The following is a 19961-nucleotide window of genomic DNA, read 5'->3' on the forward strand; positions in this document are numbered from 1 at the left end:
ACGAATACAATAAATATTTATAAATTATATTTATTCGCACCTTAAATTGATGCCACATATTCACTCTGATTTGGTATGGAATCTCTCTCCAGAAATTTCACGGCTCATGAAAAAATGGCTTTATAGCTTTCACAACCATACATGTGGCTTGAAAGGATTGCAAAAACCGGCATTATATGTAAAATAAATATTCGTTAAATATATATAGATGCTTATTCTAATAATTAAAAACTAAATAATTACTTACCCGTCCCCATGGGGTACGATAATCAATCGATGCATATGATCGTTCTCTACAGTCCCACCAGCATATTGTCTCCGTGAAGGAGCAACTGAAGGAGTACTAGTAGATGGGGATGCAACCACCTGAGATCCTCCAATATCAAATCTAAAAATACTAAGAGTAGATGATGATCTAGGTGATAATAGAGTGGACGATGATGGAGGCACAAAAGATAAACCATCATGCTCACCCTGGGATAGAATCAATGGTGAGCCATTATGCTGACTAGCAGGGAAACGAGGACTCAAAGGTGGAAAATTAGGCGTGGGCATAAAATTAATAGTAGTGGAGGCTGAACCACCATGGGTCGGCATGAAATAATACTGTACTGTGCTAGTCGGGAGGGGGGGAGACTCTGAAAAACTCAGGTGGCAATGCAATCGTCGACTGAGAAGGACGAGGAAAACTAGGAGGAGGACTCATCCTAGGAATGCGTGGATAAATGTGATCACTCGTGGATGGAAAAGTATTTTTTTTCTTCTTAGAGTTTTTCAGGTCTTTATCTTTAGAAGCCATCTGTGCAAATTAAGTAAAATAAAATATAATAATAAAAAAATCAACATGCAATAATATAAAGCAATTCTTTTACATATTATAACAATTAAAAAAAATTTATATAAAGTCCAACAGGATATAAAAATAAAACAATAACATAAAAAATCAAAGAAGTCATAAAACACACAAACAACTCAATCCTCATCGCTTTCTTCATATAGATCATATTCATTTTCATCATCGCGTTTTTCATTTTCATCATATAATTCTTCATCCTCGGTTGCTTCATATTCTTCACTTGAATCTCCATCCTCGTTTGCCATGGATGTTTTTTCCTCATAGTCACTTTGATTTGATTTAAGGACTGAAGGCTCGAATTCCTTATAAAGGCCTTCACTATCGTGCAATTCACCTGCTAGGTCATCATCCACCATTGCTTCAACACTTGAAATGTCATTCTGGTACGCTACATCTAATGCATTCTCGACCTCAACTGTACCCACGGGATTTGTTTTTATCATTACCCGCCGTGCAACGTTCTTCTTGCACAAAGGATAATATGCGTAATACACCTGTTTCGCATTTTGTGCTATGATAAATGGGTCATAGAGTCTATACCTCCCCCTGTGCTTTATTTCAACTATTTTATACTGCGGTTGCATCTTTGTACCTCTAGTAGGTGTTGGATCATACCATTTACACTGAAAGAGTACTAACTTTTTCTTTGGCTAACCAACAATATACTCGCGTCCTAATATCTGTTGAAGCACACCATAATAATCAACATCACCATCAGCTTTCACACACACACCACTATTATTAGTTTTTTTGCCCTTGGACCATTCTTCTGTATGAAACTTGTACCCATTGACAGATTACTTTGACATTGTTCTGACCTTAGGGATAGGTCCCTAAGCAATGCCATGCAAAACATGGATCATTTAATCCATTATCTGGATTATGAACCTAGATCGAAACCAATATATAACAGTTAATTAGAAATTAAAAAGTATGTACACTAATAATTTGCATTGGAAGAAACTTTTCTAATACTTACAAAGTGTTTAAACCATTCTACAAACTTAGGATAAACATGCTCATGCACATATGTACCCACAAACCAATTGTCCGACAGATTTGAAACTTTTCATTAGTTAAAATGATTGATAATTGAGATTGAATATAAGTCGGTAATATAAATGTACACTTACGTATAATAGGGTTGGACTTCGGGACAATTTAGTAGAACATGTGTTGCAGCTGACTTTAGCTCCATCTCAGTCAAAAATCGTGTTGGACTATGTTTTGGACTACCTTTTCCAGGTTGATTGAATATGGAAAAAGGTGGTGCCAATGGATCGGTATTGCCACCATATTCATGCCGATCAGTTCTATTTCTTAAACATGGAATATCATGTTCAAAATAATATGAACAAAAATAAGATGTTTCTCTGGCCAGATATGCCTCACATATCGATCCTTCAATCCTTGATCTATTTTTTACGGTCCGCTTACATTTGCCAATCATCCTACATAGCACGATTTTATGATGAAATAATGTTAAACTAAAACACGTAAGAATAGTTTATTAAAGATAATTACCTCTCGAAGGGATACATCCATCTACGTTGAACTGGCCCTCCTAGCCGTGCCTGTTGTGCAAGGTGAATTGGAAGATGTTCCATGGCATCGAAAAAACCAAGCAGGAAAATTTTCGCCAATTTGTTTAAAGTTAATTGAATGTTACTGTCCATGTAAGCTAGGCTCTCCACCCTCAATGTGCTAGAGCACAACTCCTTGAAAAATAATCATATCTCTGTGATGGGCTTCCATATTCTCTCAGGCAAAATATTAAATGCAATAGGCATCAAAGATTCCATGAAAATGTGACAATCGTGGCTTTTCATAGACGTTAACTTCCCTTATTTTATGTCAACATACCTAGATAACTTTGATGCATACCCATTAGGCATCCTCAAATTATTAACCCAATCACCAATCTCTCTTCTTTCATCTAAATTGAATGTGTAACTGACCTTAGGCTTCTGAATCTTGTTGTTCTGTGATGATCCAATAAGTTATTTATAGTTTTAACCCTCAATTATATATTTCAAAATCCCAAATAGCTCCGTTTAGCCTTTCTCAATTTGTGTGAGCATTCTGTGTCTTTTTCCGAAAGGTTTTTATGTGAAAAATTAATAAAAATATGAAATCGTGCTTTAAAACTCTTGAGTTGACTTAGGTCAAAGTTTTGAGAAAGCAGACCCGTATCAGTATTTTGCCTGTTTCGATGGGTCTGTATCGCGATTTGGGGCTTGGGCGTATGCCCGGAATCAAATTCAGAAGTCCCTAACTTAAATTATCGCCATTTGTTGAAAACTAAAAGTTTAAAGGTTTAACGAAATTTCAAGTTTGACCGTAGTTTGACTTTGTTGCTACTGGATCCGAGTTCTTGTTCCGAAACTTGGTATAAGTTCATTACAGTATTTATGACTTGCATGCAAAATTTGGTGCAAAACGAAATTTATTTGACGTGACTCGGACGTCCGGTTGTTAAAATAAAAGTTCTTAAGTTTCTTTAAAAATTTCATTCGTTTTGGTGTCCGATTAGTAGTTCTAGGTGTCATTTTGGTGTCTTGATCGCGCGAGCGAGTTCGTATGATATTTTTGGACTTGTTTGCATGTTTTGTTTGGATCCCCGTGGGCTTGGGTGAGTTTCGGATAGGCTACAGATGGTTTTGAACTTAAGAAAATTTCTAGTTTTAGCTTCTGCTGTCATCTGGTATTTTCTTCTTCGCGATCGCGAAGATACTCCCTCGACCGCGAAGAGTAACATGAGAAGGGGAAAGTTTTCTTCACCGCGAACACGATGGCTTGTACGCGAATGCAAAGCTGTGGGGAAGTTGCCCTTCGCGAACGCGGTCAACCTTTCGCGAACGCATAGGGTTGAGGGACCTGGGAAGGGGACTTGTGATTTGCCTTACGCGAACGCGAGCATTGGCTCGCGAAAGTGAAGGCCTAGGGGAGCAGCCTTCACGAACGTGTGAGTAAACTCGCGAACACATAGGCCATTTGGTCCGCTGTGTATCGCGAATGCGGCAGGTCCTTCGCAAACGCGAAGAAGGACTGACTCCCAGACCTTAAATATTTCCAAACACGGGATTTCACCCATTTTCACCATCATTTTATTAGAGCTCCACCTAGAGGAGATTTGGAGAAGAAATTTCATTACCCTTTCATAGGCTAGTGTACTTTAACTTATTTTCTTCTATTTTCATCATCACCCACTAATTTCTAGCCTTAATCTTTGTTCTTTCATGGTAGAAAATTTGGGATTTGGGAAGAATTGGGAGTTTTTGCAAATTTGAGATTTAGACCTCAAATTGGGGTCGGATTTCTAAACTAATTACATAATTGAGCTCAAGGGTGAATGGGTAAATGGGTTTTGGTTCGAATATCGAGTTTTGAACAAGCGGGCCCGGGGTTGACATTTGTTGACCTTTTAGGAAAAGTGTAAAGATCTTAACTTTATGTATTGTAATTGATTTCCCTAGCATTATTTGATGTTATTGAGTCGATTTTGGTTAGATTTGATTAGTTTGGAGACATATTCTAGAGGAAAGGCCCCGGTATAACTCTAAGTTGATTGCGGAGTGAGGTAAGTATTGGGTCTAACCTTGATTTGAGAGAATAGGGACCCTTGAGCTATGTTCTATGTGAATTTCATGTGTAGCGACGTATATGAGAGGTGGTGAGTGTATATACGCCGCCAATTACTTGTTTCCATGTCTACCCGTATTTCATTAATTATATCATTCCATGTCTTGATTGTTACATGCCTTAATTTCTTCCTATGCCTTAACTTGCTACTTGTCATTTATTATATTAGCATTATAAATGTTAATTTCTTCCATGCTTCCATGCTTAATTGATACTTGCCTTTTAATTGTCTTACTTGTACCCTTTAACTGTCATATATTTGACTTGTCTTGTTGCTTAGTATTAATTGTAGCCTTTCATGATTTGATACGAGATTCCTTCTTGATTTGTAGCTTTCATATTCGTTAATCGTAGAGATTCTTGTGCTTCGAGTTGTTAAATTGATTGCACTTATTGATTTATTTATAGATCGGGTTGCACGCCATAATAAGTGGAATAAGGGAGGATTTATAATGATACGGTGGGATCGGGTTACGCGCCGCAACAAGTGAAATAAGGGTGGATTGATATGGTAAAATAAGGGAGGATTATGATATTGACTCTGATTATATGGTGGGATCGGGTAGCGCGCCACAACATATATTTACTTATTATTATTGATATTTACATGGTGAAATATGGGAGGATCGTATTGTACGGTGAGATCGGGTTGTGCGCCGCAATATTTTATGTATTTTTACATTCCTTGTTGTATTGTGTTGGCTTAGGTGCTTTCGTATGAGACTCTGAGGATTGATATTTTTGTATTTGCTGATTTTAGAGGATTGAGTTATTTTCATGAGTTAGTTGCTTTACTTTTCCGTATGTTTCTTTCCTGTCATTATTTTTATACTGCGTTCAGGTTATTATAAGTGACCCGCCTTAGCCTCGTCACAACTTCGTCGAGGTTAGGCCCGACACTTATAAAGTATATGGGGTCAATTGTACTCATACTACACTCTGTACTTCTTGTGTAGATTTTGGAGTAGGTCTCAACGACGGTTAGTAGATTGCTCGAGTTGACAATAGGTACAAAGACTTGAGGTAAAACTGCTCGGCATTCACAGCCCTGAAGTCCCCTTCTACTTTATCTTAGCTATGTATTTTCTTTCAGACATATTTACTTTTATTCAGATCTTTATCTGTATTATTCTAGTAGCTCGTGCACTTGTGACACCAGATTTAGGGTTGTATTTAGATATTTCAATTGTTATGGCTTTCCGCACTTTATTTTAGTTTTATCTCAATTATTTCAGTAATTGACATCAGTTAAATTTGATTTGTTTAAAAATGGTTTAAAACTAATCTAACGTTAGCTTGCCTGACAAGTGAAATATTAGGTGCCATCACGGTCCCGAAGGTGGGAATTCCGTGTCGTGACATGTTCAAGTATGTCAAGTACAACTCAGCCCGCCTACAATATTCTTTCAAATCCATTCTTCCCTTCAAGTTATCTTTTGTCTTGTTGCTTACATTCATCACAATTTTAAATAATTTATCAAAAACGTTCTTCTCGATGTGCATGACATCAAGATTATGCCGAAGAAGATTTTGCTTCCAATAAGGTAACTCCTAAAAATGCTTTGTTTTGTCCAGTTGTGTGTTACACCATACTATCACGACCCCAAATTCCCTCGGTAGAATGTTGTGATGACACCTAGTCTCTAAGACTAGGTAAGCCTAACAATATGCGAAAATATTAAATAAAACTAAGAATCTCAAAACTCCAACAATTTCATAAATAGAATCTATTAACACAATGCGTACAACTCCCTAAAACCTGGTGAAATATAAGTCACAAGCTCTAGATACAGTGCTGGACAATTCTATACATCACTTCTATAGAAGTATAAAGAAATAAGGAAGGACATGATAGAAGGGGACTCCGAGGCCTGCGGACGCGGGCATTTGTACTTTGAAGTCTCCAATAGCAAGCTCAGTGTGCTAGTGCTGGGACTGATAAGATGTACCGAGATCTGCACAAAAACATATGCAAAAGTATAGTATGAGTACACCACAACGGTACCCAGTAAGTGCCAAGCCTAACCTCGGTAGAGTAGTGACGAGGTCAGGTCGAGGACCTACTGGAGATAATAAGAAACAAGACAGAAGATATAATGATATAATGATAATGACAAAGGAAGTGAAACAATAAAGAATTTACGGAAAGTTAACAACACGAAATCAAGGCAGTTAATATAACACGAAGAGAAAACAAGGATTTTACATGTTAAGGTAACAACCAAACAAATACAACAAATGGAGAAGATCAACAGGGGGCCCTACCGAGGTACCACCTCGTAGTCCCAAATCATAAAAGTAACTCTCAGTATTTTCTTATATCACCGCGGGAGCCTTTATATTTAGTTTTAAAAATTAATTTCCTGAAATAACACCCCGCGTTTTAACCGACATTATCACACCACATGACTTCTAGTAGTTCCCCTACTAGCCATGCATATCAAGCCCACCTTATCTCACCGCATGCGTTTCAACACCCAGACCTTATACCATTGCATGCGTATCAATAGTAACAATGGCATGGCAGAAACCTCGTGCAAATAGTAACAATAGCACGATAGAAACCTCGTGCAAACAACCAAATAATCCTCTCAACAATAACACGAATGCCAAAAAATATAACAACTCAATAAAGTAATATTTCACAACTTACGCTTTGCCTCAATAGAAACCACGGCCTTTGCAACTCAACACCAAACTCAACAGCAAGATATTGCCAGTAAAAAATTCCACAGTTAAATAATGAATACGAAATTAAGAAAGCAAGTAATTCAACTAAACATGTAGTACAAGTTGCAAATAAGAGATAAGACAAGTAGACATATGAAATTAAACTAAACATGGTGGCTATATTGAAAAAGAAACTATGTAGCTAAAACCGAAATGTAACGATCCGACCGGTCGTTTTGAGCATTTACTCACCTTTCAACTATTTGAAGTGTTGAATAATTTCCTACGAGTTATTATAACTTGTGTGAATTGTTGGTTTTGGTTTTAAGGTATTTCAGAGTTAGCTTAGAAGAATGAATTTTCAGGCTGGAAGTTTAAGTTGAAAAAATAGTTGACTGGATATTGACCTATGTGTTAACGACCTCGGAATTTAATTCTGATGATTGCAATAGCTCCGTATGATGATTTGAACTTAGGTGCGTGTACGGAAAATTATTTGGAGGTCCGTAGTGGAATTAGGCTTAAAATGACGAAAGTTAAATTTTGGGAAATTTGACCGGGGAGTTGACTTTTTGATATCGGGGTCAAAATCTGATTCTGAAAATTTGAATGCCTCCGTTATGTCATTTATGACTTATGTGCAAAATTTGAGGTAAATCAGACATGATTTGATAGGTTCCGGAGTCGTTGTAGAAATTAGAAAATTTAAAGTTAATTAGGCTTGAATTGGGGTATAATTCATGGTTTTAGCATTGTTTGAGGTGGTTTGAGGGTTCGACTAAGTTCGTATGATGTTTTGGAATGTGTTGGTATATTTGGTTGAGGTCCCGAGGGGCTTGGGGTGTATTTTTGGATCATTGGTTGGGAGATTTATAAAGTTAAGAAATTTGGGAGTTTGGCCATGGTCAATATCGGGTCAAGACGACCTCATTTCAGTGTTTTGAGTATGCGAGCAAGTACGTAGCGTATTTTATGATTGAAATTCATATATGGTTTGTGTCCAAGAGGTTCTGGATGAGTTTCGGGGTGAGTTTTGAGCGAGTCCGGGCATTTTGTCACTCTAATATAGTTCTGGCATTTTTGGGGGCGCCGACCGCATATTTTTGGGCACTAAGATGAAGGAGGGGCGCAGACCGCACATAAGAGTGCGGACAACAGCAGAATTTCGCGGCCGCGCTCAAATTTTTTCGGACCGCACAATTCTGTCCGCGGCCGCGCTCCAGGAAGTTCAGCAGATCCGCTGGTCCGACTTCGGAAGCCTATAACATTTGATCTACAAGGAATTTTGAGATGATTCAAAAACTAAAATTGTATCCCTTCGTGTCTAGTTTCCAGAAAAGTAAATAAGTCATCATTTGGACATTTGTAGCGAAAGATATAGTCAAAATACTAAAGTTTGGCAGTGCAGCCCCAAGAATTTCGCGGACCGCACCATTTTTTCGCGACCGCGTGACTTGGGGTGCAGCCGCGCTTGGAATTTCGTTGACCGCAAAATTTGAGTTTAGAGTATGTACTATATATCCGAGGTTTAGGTTTTTATTTTATTTTTGGACTTTGGGAGCTCGATTTGAGACGGTGTTTTGTGGGGTTTTCAAGATATTCATCGGGATTGGAGGCATTCAGAGGCCAATTTGCGAGGCAAAGACATAGCAGAGTAAAGAATTTTACACTCTGAGGTAAGTAACACTTCTAAAATTTGTTCTGAGGATATGCATCCCCTAATTTGGTATGATATGAATTGTTTAGAGGTGACACACATGATAGGTGACGAACATGTAGACGTGGACCACATAAAGTGTGTCTTGAATAAATCCCATGAAGTAGTAAAATTAAAGAATCATGTTATTATCTGAACTTATGGCATGTGTTAGAGGAATTAAGCTGAGGCTAGTAATAAAGATCATGTTTAGGCTATGTGCCGATATTTTAGGACCCATGGGGTCGTGATGCTGTTGAATTAATTGTTCTAAAATATACATTTCACACTTGGTAATAATTGTCCGTTGTGAGGATATTTATGGGATTGAGCTGTGCAACACAGCATGCCAGGATGGCTTTATACATTATTATTGTTCTGGATCGGGGCTGCCCGCCTGCAGTAGGCCTTATTGGCTTTACTATTTTATGGATCGGGGCTGCCCGCCTGCAGCAGGCCTTATTGGCTTTACTATTTTATGGATCGGGGATGCCCGCCTGCAGAAGGCCTTATTGGCTTTACTATTTTATAGATCTGGGCTGCTCGCCTACAACATGCTTTATTGGCTTTATTATTAAATGGATCGGGGCTGCCCGTCTGCAGCAGGCCTCATTGGCTTTATTATTATACGGATCGGGATTGCCCACCTGTAGTAGGCCATATTGGCTTTATATCACGCTTGGGATGAAGGAGCCCCTCCGAGAGTCTGCACATACCCCTAGTGAGCGCGGACGACTTATAGCGCTTGGGGTGAAGTAGCCTCTCCGGAGTCTGTACACACCCCCAGTGAGCGTAGATGATCATCCATATTCGGGATGGACTTCCCAGGGCATGGACTTGCCTTACTTACTGCTTATATATATATTTGGGATGGATTTTCCTAGGGCATGGACTTGCCTTACTTACTACTTATATATATATTTGGGATGGATTTTCCCAGGGCATGGACTTGCGTTACTTATTTGTATTGTAATGAGTTATCTGGACATGGATCTTGTCAGTCTCATTTATATTTAGGGATAAATTATCCCAGGGATGGATTGGCCTTATACGGTACTGAGTGACCGATTGTCAGCCGATGTGCATATATATATATATATACGGGTTGGAACACCCCTGGGCTGGATTGGCCATAAACAGTACCAAGTGACCGAATAATTTGTGACCAGTATTTACATGAGGTCTTTCTACTGAGATGTCATATGCCTCATATCATGCAGTATTGATCTATTTCACTTGTATTAAGTTTAGCTGTTGAACTTGAAAGCATGCCTACTTTCTGTACCATTATTTGTACTGGACTGTACCTGCGGAGCTCATCATTTCTTTCAGCCCAGAGGTTAGTCTTGTTACTTATTGAGTTAGTTGTACTCATACTACACTCTGCACCTCGTGTGCATATCCAAGTGCTCCCGGATACGACGACTACTAGAATTTGGAGTAATTTGGAGTAATTTATATTAGAGAGTATCAAAGTAGTTGCTTGACGACCGCATACTTGATTCCCTTCCTGTTTAGTTATTGTATTGTTCTATACTTCAAACAGTGATGTTTATCAGTCATACTTTGTATTCATTTAGATACACATGTACTCAGTGACACCGGGTTTTGGGAGTGTTATATTTGAAATTGAGAGATTTTCTTTCGCTGAATTTAATTATTTTGTTTTCAAATTTAAACGATATGGTATTTTATTGAGATTTTTGGCTTGCCTAGTAATTAGATAGGATCCATCACGACAAGTGAGATTTTGGGTCGTGACACGAAATCTCAACATTTACCCTGTGTACGCACTCGTCACCTATCACAATTATCGCACCAATACCAAATCCTAAAGGGAATTTCTCCCACACAAGGTTAGACAAGTCACTTACCTCAAACCACGCTAAATCAATCAACTAGAAGGCCTTTCCCTCGATTTTCAACTCCGAAAGACTCGAATCTAGCCAAAACAAATTTCATACTATAAATATAACTATAGAAAACTAATTTAAATAATGAAATTATAGCAAAGAATTAAAAAATCTCCCTAAAAAGGCAACCCGCCCCGCGTCTTGTAACCCGACCAACATTATAAAATACAAATCCCCATCCAATATCGAGTCCAACCATACAAGAATTATCCAAATCCGAGCTCATTTTGCCTTTCAAAGCCCAAAAACTTAGTCTAAGAACGTATACACTTTTTCCCCAATCTTTCCAACTCAAATCCTTAACTATATGCTAATAATAATAATAGATTAGTATAATTTATCCAAAATCGAGTCAAGAACTCTTACCCCAACAATTCCTCTAAAAATCCCTCGAAATTTAGCATCAAACCGAGCTCTCAAAGTCTCAAAATGAATTACGAAATCAAACGTCGAATTCCTCTTTTCTGCCCAGCGACTTCCGCTTCTGCGGCTTATGGGTCGCTTCTGCGACGCCGCACCTGCGAAAAAATTATCGTAGGTACGGAAAACACTTAAGTCCCAGAATTTCTTTTTTGTGGACCATTGCTCGCACCTGCGAAGTATTTTCTCCGCTTATGCGAAGGACGACCAACTGCCCCTCTTCCGCATCTGCGACCACATCTCCCCACCTGCGGACGCACATATGCGGTCCACTTCTCACACCTGTAGACCCAGCTGGGCTAGGACATTTTCGCACCTGCACTCCCCAGCTCGCTTTTGGGAGCCCGCACCTGCGTTAAATCCCATCGCAAGTGCGATGACACCAGAACAACCCAGCTTTAGCAGAACATTAAGTCCAAAAATGATCCGATTTCAATCCGATTCACACCCGGGGACCCCGGGACCCCTTACGAATATACAAACTAGTCCCAAAATACAAAATAGACCTAAACGAGTCTAAACATCACATCAAACAACACGAATTCTATGAACCGCAACCCAAATTCAAGCCTAAGCAATTATGAACTTCTAATTTTCGAAACCAATGCTGATTCATACCAAAATAACTCTGATTGACACCAAGTTTTGCACACAAGTAATAAACGACATTACAGACCTATTCCAACTTCCGAAATTGGGATCTAACCCCGATATCAAGAAAGTTCACTCCCGATCAAACTTTTCCAAATTCCTCCAAATACCAACTTTCGCCAAATCACGCCGAAACGACATACGGACTTCCAAATCAACATCCGGACATGCTTCTGCGGCCAAAATCACAATATGAAGCTATTTGAACCATCAAAACTCCATTCCGGAGTTGTCTTTACCCAGTCAAACTACGGTCAACTCCTACGACTTAACCTTCCAACTTAGGGATTATGTGTCCTAATTCACTCCGAAATACACCCGAAACCAAAACAAAATACCCTGACAAGTCATGTAACCACAATATAACATAGAGGGAGCATAAATTAGGGGATCGGGGTAAAAATACTCAACACGACCGGTCGGGTCGTTACACACACCCCAGTATCTTATTAGGCAATGGATACTGTGTTACCTTAAGTAGATTCATAACTTTGTTCCAAATCTCTTCTGGTGACAAGACATGAGGTGACTCCTCATAATCAGTTTTGTTCTTCATAAATGCACTAGTATTTCTCCTAAACACATGATTCATTGGCAAGAATCAGCGATGACAATCAAACCATTTATTCTTGCCTCAATATTTCAAAGTGAATGCCTTTGTATCTTTTATACAAGTCGGGCAAGCTAACTTTCCGACAGTTGACCACCCGGACATCATTTCATAAGCTGGAAAATTATTTATAGTCCACATCAAAGCAGCACGGAGTCTGAAGTTTTGCTTGGTTGATATATCATATGTTTCCACACTCTCATGCCACAATAACTTCAACTCATCAATTAGGGGCTGCATGTATACATCAATCAATTTTTTTGGATTGCGTGGACCTGGAACAATACAAGTTAGAAATAAATTTTGACTTGTCATACACAATTCAGGCAGCAGATTATACGGCGTAATAAATACTGGCCTACATGAATATGGTGCAGCAAACACTGCAAATGGAGTGAATCCATTATTACATAATCCCAGCCTAATATTTTTCGGTTCACCAGCAAAGTCTGCGAAACATCCTATCAAAATGCTTCCATGCTTCTCCATTTGATGGATGACATAGCCCATCATCTGGCCTTCTATGTTCATAATGCCATCTCATATGAGGAGCAGAACTCATTGATGCATACAACCTCTTTAACCTTGGTATAAAGGGTAAGTAGTGCATCTCCTTCACTGGAACCTTCTACTGTTTAGCATTTGTGACTTCTTTGTAACGAGTCTGGTTATAAAATTTTGAATTTTCTAAAGCTGCATCATCCTTATAGAATAATATGCAACCTTTCTCACAATAATCAATCCTCTCCGATGAAAGACCCAACTTGAAAACCAATTTCTTTGTCGTATAAAAATCTTTAGGCAAGTCAATCTTGGTCGGATTAAATTCATTCATAAGGACAATGATAGAATCCATGCCCGCTTGAGAAATAGAATTATCTGATTTAATACTTAGTAATCTAACTGCAACAGACAACTTGGAATGCGCTGCGCCTTTATAAAACGGATAACTAGCTTCCTCTAACTGCGTGAAGAAGCTCATAGCCTCATTATTTGGTTCGGATTGATCCCCAGGGAACATCTCAAAAGCATCCCTCATCATTTCATTAAATCTAGAATTTTCAACATTAATATTCTCTGCTATGGGACAACCATCTTCACCACCAGATAAGTTCTGAAAATGAACATCATCTACACTAGCATGACTCTCCCCATGCACAGTCCACACATAATAATTTTTCATAAACCCCTTCTTATACAAATGAAAAGTAACAATATCGGGCCCCAATAACTTGAGACACTTGCATTTCATAGAGGGACACCTAATCGTTCCTTCGATAAGGAAATCATCAAGTGTCTTTGCCTTAGGAATAAAGCTAGCAACCCCTTCTATAAATTCATCCCGCAACCCCGTACGATTCGGATGATTCGTATTATACATCCATCTACGATGCCCAAATTCCATCTACATATAGAAAAAAAACTAGAAGTTGAAATATTTATGTTATTTGCCCTAATCAATAAATTTTATTCTTCAAAGGTTACATATCTAAATAGTTTAATTATATATTTTAGTGTAATTTGATATTTCAAACCAATGAATTTATTCAAGCAACCTAAAATTTAATACCATTTCAAATCAATGAATTTATTATATTTAATAAACTTTAATCTTACAATTATTTTATATATTTACTTCATTATTGTTAAAGTTATACTAGCTACATCACATAAATAATATAAAATACAATTGGAGATCTTTACAAGATGAATCAAAATTAATGTTATAATTATTCAAGATTGAATAGTTTTATTACTAATTCTATACCATATATAAATTACCATACAAATTGAAGATTACTCCTATTAAAAAAGAATATAAAAGAATAAATTATTCTTCATTTCAACCATAATTTTTTATTCAAAAGAATATTACTCCTAATTCTAATTTTTTTATTCAAAAGAAGATTACTTTTAATTTTACTCAAGGCTCTAAATAATATTTTTTCAAGCTTAAAGAATAATTTATTCTTTATTTCAACCCTAATTTCAATTCTAATATTTTCATATTCAAACTAAAAATTCTAAAATTTTAATGACAATACAAACAAAAAGAACAAAAATATTAACAATCAAGGCCGGGAAAAGGATGAAGGAATAACTTATCTCGCCGGCGAAGATGCTAGTCGCCGGAGACAAATAGACAAACCTGAAAAATAAAAATAAAATAAAATGGGGGTTAAAATAGGGGTTGCCGCGCGTAATAGGGATGTGGGAGAGATGGAAGGAGAGAGGGAGGGAGAGTGGTACCGCCAGATTTAAAGTCGGCGACAGGGGATTTGGTGGGGGAAAGAAGAGAAAGAAAAGAGAAAGAGAGAAAGAGAAAAAGGGGTCGGGCTAGGGATTTAACTGTTGTGTTAAATCTCATTTAGTTGACCGGAAGCTTGAGCACTAAAAGATTTTCATGATTTTCTCGTACATTTATGAATCTTTTTACGCCCCCTTTTACAACTATTTAGATTTACTATCGGGCTCTTCAATCTAAGTTAAGATGCAATCATATAAAATTAATATTATAATTTTTTTTATTTGTAGTAGAAGATAATTAGAGAACAAATTTCAATTATAGTAACTTTTCAATTGAACTCACACTTAGAAAAGGTTAGAGTTCGGGTCTACATGAATAATTGAATATTGCTTCAACGTGTTAGAAACTTTATGGGGAAAGTCAAAATTTGCATATAGTAAGTAAATAATTTGTCCATTACATTTGTTTCAAATTAGAGGGCCTATTGCCTTGAAATTTTTATTTATCTGTTTTATTTCCATTTGATGAATTTGAAAACAAATGTGATTGGTGAGAAAAGAAGCATATGAGAGATGACTTAGCTTTATTAAGTTGGAATTGTGATACAACCGCTTAATCATTACACAGAACAGGACTAGAATTGTCTAAGACTCAAAAAGGGACACAAAAAAAAAGGGAGGGAAAAGGTACAAAAGGGATCCATTAGTCAGATTTAAGACTATGATCTCATCTTATTCTTCTCATTATTGCATACTACCAAATTGTGCGGTTGTAAATTTGACTGATAGTTCATCGTCCTTATACGACCCTGCATCACAAAATCGAACAAATGCAAATTAATATACTCCCTCCGTTTTAATTTATGTGAACTCATTTGACTGGACACAAAATTTAAGAAAAGAGAGAAGACTTTTGAATTTGTGGTGTAAAATGAGGCAGATATATTTTGAGTGGCTATAAATCATTGTATAAAGATAAATTGTTTTCAAATAGGGAAAGTGGTCATTCTTTTTGGCACGGACTAAAAAAGAAAATAGGTTTACATAAATTGAAACGGAGGGAGTACAAATTTAACTGCCATATCTTAAGTGGAACAAGTAGAAGGGACCGTTGGAGCAACGGTAAAGTTATCTCTGTGTGACCTATAAGTCATGAGTTCGTGCCGTGGAAGTAGCCATTAATGTTTGCATTAGGGTAAATTATCTACATCACAACCCTTAGGGTTGCGACCCTTTCCCGGATCCTACGTGATCGCGGGATACCTTGTTCAAAGCGCTAACTTTTATTTATATTAAGTGGAACAAGTGCAAATCAATACACAAACATTGATATAGTATTTGTTTGATTTATTAAGTGTTACTTGATCCATTAAAGAAAGCCTTCGCACACGTGTGAGACAATAACCAATAGCTTAACCGCATCATTCGTAGCATAAAATATTAACTATAAAACTGATGCTATTTAATTAATAAGTATACTAATTTTCAGATCTACAAATCACATTACTAAAATATCCAGGGGACTTCTAAAAAAGTGTTATAAAATAAAGATTGTAAAGTAAAGAAAGTATAGAGAGAAACTGATATATTATTCTGATTTCAAACTTATGTACATAATAAACTGAAAACTCCTCTATTTATAGAAGAAAGGAAGCAGCTGCGAGGCTTTTCAGGAAGCAGCTGCAAGGCTTTTCTTTAGCTGCTTGTAAGCTGTCTGCATGAGCTGCTTGCAACCTGCCTGTTTAATAAGAAGCTGCTGCAAATCATTTTATTGAGCTGCTTGCAACCTGCCTGTATCAGCTGCTTGTAGATAAACTTCAACAGAGTACTAAATGGATAATCTTCTTCAGGAAGATTATCTATAGCGGAGTAATAAATAAACATCCACAATATAATTATTTTCATAACACTCCCCCTTGGATGTTCATTAAAAGGTATTGTGCCTCGTTAAAACCTTACTAGGAAAAACCTAGTGGAAAAATTCTAGTGAAGGAAAAAGAGTACACATATTTAGTAATACGCATTTCTAGCTGCCTCATTAAAAACCTTATAAGGAAAACCCTGTGGGAAAAAACCTTAGTAAGGAAAAAAGAGTACATTGCGTATTTTACTCCCCCTGATAAAAATCTTGTTTCAAATATTTGAGTCTCCGCATTCCAATCTTGTATACCATCTTCTCAAAAGTTGAAGTTGACAAAGATTTAGTGAATAAATCTGTCGGATTGTCACTTGAACGGATTTGCTGCACATCAATGTCACCATTTTTCTGAAGATCGTGTGTGTAGAATAATTTTGGTGAAATGTGCTTCGTTCTATCTCCTTTTATAAATCCTCCCTTCAATTGGGCTATGCATGCAGCATTGTTTTCGTATAAAATTGTGGATTTTTTTATCACACTCCAAACCATATTTTTCTTGAATAAAATGAATCACTAATCTCAACCATACACATTCCCTACTTGCTTCATGAATAGCTATTATATCAGCATGATTTGAAGAAGTAGCAATAATAGATTGTTTTGTGGAGCACCATGATATGATAGTACCTCCACATGTAAACACGTACCCGGTTTGAGATCTAGTTTTATGAGGATCAGATAAATAACCTGCATCTGCATAACCAACAAGATCTGCACTATCTTTGTTATCATAAAACAAACCCATATCAATAGTTCCCTTTAAATATCGCAATATATGCTTAATCCCGTTCCAATGTCTCCGTGTAGGAGAAGAGCTATATCTTGCTAGTAAATTAACAGAAAATACTATGTCAGGCCTTGTAGCATTAGCAAGATACATAAGTGCACCAATTGCACTGAGATAGGGTGTTTCAGGACCCAGGAGTTCCTCATCCTCTTCTGGAGGTCGGAACGGGTCCTTATTCACTTCAAGTGATCGAACAATTATTGGTGTACTCAATGGGTGCGCTTTGTCCATGTAAAAGCGTTTTAAGACCCTTTCTGTATAGGCAGATTGATGCATAAAGATCCCATTTGCTAAATATTCAATTTGCAGTCCAAGACAAAGTTTTGTCTTTCCAAGATCTTTCATCTCAAATTCTTTCTTAAGATATTCAATTGCCTTTTGGAGCTCTTCTGGAGTTCCAACAAGATTTATGTCATCAACATAAACAGCAAGTATAACAAATTCTAATGCCATTTTCTTTATAAAAATACATGGTCAAATAACATCATTTATGTAACCCTCTTTCAACAAATATTCACTAAGGCGATTATACCACATGCGCCCAGATTGTTTTAAACCGTACAAAGATCTTTGTAATCTGATTGAGTACATTTCCCGAGATTTTGAATATGCTTCAGGCATTTTAAATCCTTCAGGGATTTTCATGTAAATCTCATTATCAAGTGACCCGTACAGATAAGCTGTAACCACATCCATCATATGTATTTCAAGCCTTTCACGTAAGGCTAAACTGATGAGATATCGAAATGTTATGGCATCCATAACGGGTGAATATGTTTCTTCATAATCGACTCCAGGTCGTTGTGAGAATCCTTGTGCGATAAGGCAAGCCTTGTATCTTTCAACTTCATTTTGCTCATTCCTTTTTCGCACAAAAACCCATTTATGACCAACTGGTTTTATACTAGCAGGCGTTTGGACTACTGGTCCAAAGACCTCTCTTTTAGCAAGTGCGTTCAATTCTGATTGAATTGCCCCTTGCCATTTTGGCCAATCAGATCTTTGTTGACATTCTTCGACTGATCGGGGTTCAAATCCTCACTATCTTGCATAATGTTAAGTGTAATATTATATGCAAAAATATTATCCACCACTATTTTAGATCGATTTAAATTAATCCCATCACCAGTAGAACTTATTAAAAGTTCCTCGCTCACTTGAGCCTCGGGTTTATTGATTTCTTCAGGAATCTCATAACTAATCAGATCTTGGGTCTCTTCAGAAGATCCCTTCATAATATCATTTTGATCATTTGTCGATTTTCTTTTTCTAGGATTTCGATCCTTAGAACCCATAGGCCTACCACGCTTCAGGCGTGCTTTAGGTTCACTAGCTCTCATGCTAATAGATGGTCCTGCTGGGACATCAATTCGGATAGGCACATTCTCTGCAGGGATATGTGACTTAGTTATCCTTTTCAAATCAGTAAATGCGTCTGGCATTTGATTTGCTATATTCTGTAAATGGATGATCTTCTGGACCTCCTGATTACATATAGGGGTACGTGGATCAAAGTGAGATAATGATGAAACTTTTCACACAATTTCTCTTTTGATTTCCTTTTTCTCTCCCCCTAATTGTGGGAAATTTGTTTCATCAAATCGACAATCTGCAAATCGAGCAGTAAATAAATCTCCCGTCAATGGTTCAAGATAGCGAATAATAGAGGGTGATTCAAACCCAATATATATTCCTAACCTTCTTTGGGGGCCCATCTTACTGCGTTGTGGTGGTGCTACTGGCACATATACAGCACATCCAAAAATTCGTAGATGGGTAATATTTGGTTCATGACCAAAAACTAATTGTGACGGAGAATATTTATTATAATGTGTTGGTCTGAGACGGATAAGTGATGTTGCGTGCAAGATAGCATGGCCCCAAACAGTAGTGGGCAATTTTGTTTTCATAAGTAGTGGTCTTGCTATCAATTGCAGTCGTTTAATAAATGACTCTGCAAGGCCATTTTGAGTATGAACATAAGCTACCGGATGTTCAACTTTTATCCCAACTGATAGACAGTAATCATCAAAAGTTTGAGATGAGAATTCTCCAGCATTATCAAGGCGAATAGCCTTTATAGGATAATCTGGGAATTGTGTCCTTAATCGAATTATTTGGGCTAATAACTTTGCAAACGCCAGGTTGCGAGATGATAATAGGCACACATGAGACCATCTTGAAGATGCATCTATTAGGACCATAAAATATCTAAACAACCCACTTGGTGAGTGAATAGGTCCACATATATCCCCATATATACGTTCTAAGAAGGTAGGGGACTCAATGCCAACCTTCATTGGTGATGGTCTAGTGATCATTTTGCCTTGATAACAAGCATCACAAGAAAATTCATTATTTGTAAGAATCTTCAGGTTCTTTAATGGATGCCCACTCGAATTTTTAGTAATTCGTCTCATTATTATTGATCCAGGATGGCCCAAACGGCCATGCCAAAGCACAAAAGTATTTGAATCAGTAAACTTCTAGTTTACGATAGAGTGTGATTCAACTGTACTAATCTTTGAATAATATAAGCCAGAAGATAAAG

At 37.3% G+C, this 19961-nt stretch overlaps 1 long non-coding RNA gene across 1 annotated transcript; it reads right to left on the reverse strand.

The window, feature by feature from the left end:
* Window positions 1-6195: 6195 nt before the first annotated feature.
* On the reverse strand, window positions 6196-14824 carry LOC104099028 (uncharacterized). The gene is made up of 3 exons (XR_686903.3): window positions 14709-14824; window positions 14561-14607; window positions 6196-6453 (listed from the first exon to the last, which is right to left on the reverse strand). It is a non-coding gene; the product is annotated as an uncharacterized lncRNA (long non-coding RNA).
* Window positions 14825-19961: the final 5137 nt, after the last annotated feature.

Source organism: Nicotiana tomentosiformis, chromosome 7 (genome assembly GCF_000390325.3).
Source record: "Nicotiana tomentosiformis chromosome 7, ASM39032v3, whole genome shotgun sequence".
Classification (NCBI taxonomy): domain Eukaryota; kingdom Viridiplantae; phylum Streptophyta; class Magnoliopsida; order Solanales; family Solanaceae; genus Nicotiana; species Nicotiana tomentosiformis.